The 5587-nt window shown below is 34.6% G+C and overlaps 2 long non-coding RNA genes across 2 annotated transcripts; one reads left to right on the top strand and one right to left on the bottom strand.

The window, feature by feature from the left end:
- The first annotated feature begins 1013 nt into the window (after positions 1–1013).
- LOC110902846 lies at positions 1014–1722 on the top strand. Its single transcript, XR_002571456.2, has 2 exons — positions 1014–1251; positions 1349–1722. It is a non-coding gene; the product is annotated as an uncharacterized LOC110902846 (long non-coding RNA).
- Positions 1723–3666: 1944 nt separating this feature from the next.
- Positions 3667–4010, bottom strand: LOC110902847. The gene is made up of 2 exons (XR_004877230.1): positions 3976–4010; positions 3667–3765 (listed from the first exon to the last, which is right to left on the bottom strand). It is a non-coding gene; the product is annotated as an uncharacterized LOC110902847 (long non-coding RNA).
- Positions 4011–5587: the final 1577 nt, after the last annotated feature.

Below are 5587 nucleotides of genomic sequence, written 5' to 3'. Positions count from 1 at the left end.
TTGATGGAAATTCGGTTTTGTTATTGCAATTACTTATACGTATAATCTAATCTCATCATAATATAACAAAAACAAAAAAATGTTATTTCAGTTTTATTTTTTAGTTATTTGATGTCTATCATATCTCATGATGCTTAGAATTTATATCCTTTTGTATTTAAATCAACCCGTGTAATACAATGGTTTTAAAGATATATTTTTTATTATTTGATATATAATATTACATTTATTCAACCCGTACAATACATATGGTTCTTATAGATATAACTTATTTTATTATTTAGTATATAAAATTACATTTATTCAAACCGTGCAATAAAAGATGCTTTTAAAAAGATAATGTTTTATTATTTGGTATATAAAATTCATTTATTTAACCCGTGTAATACACGAGGTTATAACCTAGTATTATATAAATTACACTTACAGCGATAATTCATAATGTGAAATGCCTATAACAAATATTATAAATTTCAAGCCTATTCTCAGTTAACAACTAATTAGTTTCAAGGCCTATGCCCGATAATTGAAAAAGGATAGGTTGATAGTGATAGTAAAGTACAATTAACTAAATTAGAGCACTAACAAAATTAGTTTCAAGACCTAACTCGATAATTAAAAAATGCTAGGTTGATAGTGATAGTAAAGTACAATTAACTAAATTAAGGCACTAACAAATTTTAATTAAAACGATGTATATAATATTTTTTTTTTTTAAATATAACCTTATGTGTCTAAAGGTTGGATTAAAATTAAACAGCCTTATTTAAGCTGTGCCACAACACCGTCCTCACCCACAAAGGTAGGTTTGACGGGTTAAATATCCGGGTAGTCTAATCCGTGCGCTATTGTTGTTTATGAGGTCAAAGAGACCGCACTTTTGACCTTTGTGCATTCCAAAAAAAGGGATAATTACATATATCCCCTTATTAAAATACCTAATTACATATATACCCAACCCAAAACTTATATTACATATATCCCCTCTTTTAGTGAATTGACACATATACCCTTTTAAATGATGAAACCTATCCACAATATCACGACCCTTTCTCCCCGTTAAAAAATCCAGATTCCACATAAAACTAAAGCTAGAAGAAGCCAATTTATCAGCACCAACGAATTCAACCATCTTCATTCACCGGTGAATCTAACCATCTTCGTTCACCGGTGAATCTAACCATCATTCACCAGCGATTCATACTATCTTCGTTGACTGGCGATTACGCCAACTTCGTTCATCAATTTCAGGTTGTAACCTTGTTCGTTTTTCACTTAACAAATATTTAGATTACGGATTTTAATAACAATATGTTTAATATTCATGTTATGGATCCTTATTAACCAGTCAGTTCAATATTCGGAGCTCCCGACAACACTTTACATTTTCGTCACCACCGTTTGCTGGAAAAGAGATCTTGACATCTTGTACAAGCTATGTTCAGTTCTCCTCTCAAACCGGTCTCAATTGCTCAATGAAACCTGAAAGTTTCTCTGACGAAGCCAGCGATCTAGAAGAGGATTGAAGACTATCTGATGAATATGTTAGGATTTATGTGCAGTAGTTTTGGTTTGGTACGGGTAGATTATGTTAGGATTTATGTGCAGTGGTTTTGGTTTGGTAGATGTTTGAATGTTGGATATATCTAGTTTGGTATGATTTTTGTGCAGGTATTTGATTTCAAAAGAAAATATGAAACATTAATCTGTTGTTAATGTAAAGTAATTATCCCTTGATAATAATGATTAAGTAACATTAATTTTACGACTAAAATTTTAATTATGTATTAATTATAATATTAATTACAAGTTCATTAAGGGTATAGTAGGAATTAATAAGTGTAATTTTAATGAAATGGGTAAATATGTAATATGTATGTTTTAGGGAGGGGAAATATGTAATATGTATATTTTAGGAAGAGGAAATATGTAATTGATTTTAAGGGTTGGGTAAATATGTAATAAATGATCTTAATAAGGGGATATATGTAAATGTCCCTTAAAAAAACAATTTCAAAATCTACATGTATTAATCTTTCAATCTCATTTTAAATCACACCCATTCTTATATCCACTCCAAATCCAAAGATAAACCAAGCGGCGAGGGACAGTGATTTTGAGACATATATCAAGACACACAACCATCTTGACCACGAAGTGCAAAAATCTTTATAGCCTACAAATGAGAACTTGCGGAAAAATATGGTTGGCCAATGAGCCAATTTACCGGATTTGTAGTTTTATTTTTTTTATTTCAGTTTTTATCGTATTGTTTATTTCGGTTTGTGTAGTTTGAACTATGATTTTTTTTAGTGAAGTTTAAATTTTAGTTACATTTGACTTTATTTATATAAAAGTTCAAGAGTACATGTTAAGGCAAGGGTAGCGCACTGCCAAGGTTTTGTGGCGTAAGGGAATTTGTAAGGAATTTGACATGGTGGATTGTGATTGGTTGGGACAATGATACACAATCCTTCGGAGCTCATTCCCCCTAAGTCAAAAGTAAAAGGGGTTGATAACATTGCATGTTATGTCGCTTAAAGCGAGACAAGTGACATATAATAAATAGATGTTATTATTCAGTCATGACGATGTTTAGGCCTGTCATGGAGTGAATTTTTGACAATTGTGATTGTCGACACCTTGATGTGTTCAAACTTCAAACTTGAACTATTTACTCAGCAAGACCAGTGATTCTTGACGGCCAGATTGCGGGATGCAAGATAACTAACCAAATGCTTACAAAGAGAATCACTACTACAAAAATAGGTATTTGCTACGGTCAAATCCGTAGCAAATCCGTAGCTAACACCCATTTTGCTACGGATTTGCCACGGATTTGGTCCGTAGCTACAAGTCTCGTCGCGAATATATTTGCTACGAACTTTTGCTACGAAAAATTATATTTGCGACGGGTTTAGCTACAAAAAGTGACGTCGCTATTTTAGCTACAGATTCGCTACGAAAAAGTTTGCTATGGTTTTTTAGCTACGAAACTTTGCTACCATTTTTTTGCTACAGATTATTAGCTACGGAGTCTTTTTGCTATGGATTTTAGCTATGGTTTTTTAGTTACGGAACTTTGCTACCATTTCTTGGCTACGGATTATTAGCTACGGAGCTGTTTTCGCTATGGATGCTAGCTACGCTTTGGCGCTGACAATTTGCTACGACTTTGCTACTATTTTTGCGACGGAATTGTTGCAATTTAGCTATGAAATTTGCTACATATATGCTAGGGATTGGCTACGGAAATTTGCTATCTTTTGCTACTCATTTTGTTACCGAATTTAGCTACGAATTTCGTTTCAATTTTGCTATGAGTATAGCTATGAGTTTTGCAAGGTTTTTGAAGCTGATTTAGCTACACATTTGGTCTTCAATTTTCCAATTGTATACTACTTTTTGCCACTAAACATTATAATCAAATCTCCATAAACATAAAAAACTATACCAAAGATTAAAAACTTAAAACCAAATAGAATAACTCAAAGTTTCAAACATAACAAAAGTAACATCATAAAGATCCAAGTTATCCCAACGCAACAATAAAGACCTAAATTAACCCAAAGCAACGATAAAGATCCAGAAGAAATACAATAAAGTTCAACATATCTAAGTTGGTGGCGGGTTTTGTGACAACAATTGAATTCTCTCATTCATTTCGGCGTACAACCTCGCACTTTCTTCGATTTTCTCCATCACCGCATGCTTCTCTATCTTATCTTGTTCCAACTCCGCAATTTTTTCCTTCAAACGTTGCACCTAAAACATCCAAAGCAAAAATGACCCATTAAAATCCATTATCACGCCTTATAACGTGACACATTATATGAAGTTCATTACATCTAAATGAGGGATGTAATAGCACATTACAAACAAACTTAACTCAATATAAGCTGATATATTTAAATAACCTACTATTAGTCTTTTATCACATAAAAATGTAGTTTTTTTTACTAAAGTATTACGAACCTCGTCACTGTCACTTCTCTCTTGCTGATTTGAACTATGGGTAATCGGCATTGACGATGCTCCCGGAATCACGTTATGCGAGTCAGCAATGTTGCCAATGCCATACAATCTACCCTTTTTATTTCCACCGACCGTTTGTGACCACAATTCCATATCAAATTCAGGGGGTAAGCTAGTATCCTCTCCATATTTATCAACAACATATTTATCATATGTGCTCTGCGATAAAAACTGTGACACCTGTGTCACTTCAACCATCAAACAAATACCAAATCAATGAAATATTGTATTTCATACTTGGGATTTGTATAAATATGTGTATCGTTTGCACATATTAATTCTTGTTCGATTTCGGGCTTTAAATCGCTTTCTGGAAGGTTATACGCGATCTGATGCGTAAATATAACCAGTTTAATGCAACAAACACTCCGGAATAGTGAAATAGGCTTAACATAACTTTAATAACCCTTACATAACTTAGAAATAAGTTTTGGATGGTTTGGTATGCCGAAATCAAGTTTATTCGCTTACAGGGACTAAATTCGACAAACTGCGAAAGTATGTCAATTTGTACTGTAACAGACCTTCCGGAACTTGATCATAAGTTAAATATGCCCAAAATATCCTTTACATAGCTTAGAAATAGGCTTTGAGGTGTTTGGTGCGCAAAAATAAACTTTATACTCATTCAGGGACTAAAAGCGTCAAAAAGTGCATAAGTTTGCATTTTCGCGCATATTTTACGTTCTGAATACTTCCGGACTTCCAAAAATTTATGTAAGCATTAAAATATTTTATTTTAGTGTTTGGCATGAGAAAAATCCATTCGTCGCGCAATTTGGATCGTCTTTCGCGCTTATGCGCATTCCGTCGTAATTAAGCGAACATCGTGATCGTACGGCCAAATGAACCAACCTCCGGCATATTTCTGGGCATGTTTCATGTCCACAATGTTTAGGCATCATTTTAGGGCCTTAAAATTGGCTTTACGGGCCTTAGAAGTGTTGGAAATGGCTTAAATATGCAACAGGGACTAAAACTGTCATTTCTGAAAGTTTGTGCTGATCAGACAAGCCCAGGCGGCCCGCCTGAGTTTTGTGTGTATCCTGACGCGGGCCGCGTGGCCTTCCCAGACCTTCATTTTTGTTGCAAACAGCTGTTTACAGCTGTTAATCACTTCAAAACCATTTGCAAATGGTATTTTCAATCCACGGGCTGAATCTATGGGTGCCCAAGGTTTCCCAAAACAATGGGCCCATGTGTACGGCCGAGATCGAAGCACGTTTCGCGATGAACGATCCTAACGGTTGTGCCATGCCATGCCTATATAAACCCAACCCATTTCATTTCTTCCTCACATTTGAATCTGTTTCAAGCTCTCTAAGTGGAAGTATATGCTTCCTACCTGAGAGAGAATCGGGTTCAAATCTTGCAGGGACCTTCTGTAAGTATTCTTTCGCGTTTTTCGTCCGTTTTAGCGTTAAAGTCAAACTGCGTTTGACTTTCTGCATTGACCAGTTTGTGGTCAACGCAAAGTTCGTTTGAACTTCATAACGTGAGCGTAATCACGATGGTTATAGTCCCTAGTGACTATACCCACTGATTACCACGT

Source organism: Helianthus annuus, chromosome 13, assembly GCF_002127325.2.
Source record: "Helianthus annuus cultivar XRQ/B chromosome 13, HanXRQr2.0-SUNRISE, whole genome shotgun sequence".
NCBI classification, from domain to species: Eukaryota; Viridiplantae; Streptophyta; class Magnoliopsida; order Asterales; family Asteraceae; genus Helianthus; species Helianthus annuus.
The sequence above is the reverse complement of the archived record's forward strand: the minus strand, read 5'-3'. Positions and strand labels throughout refer to the sequence as shown.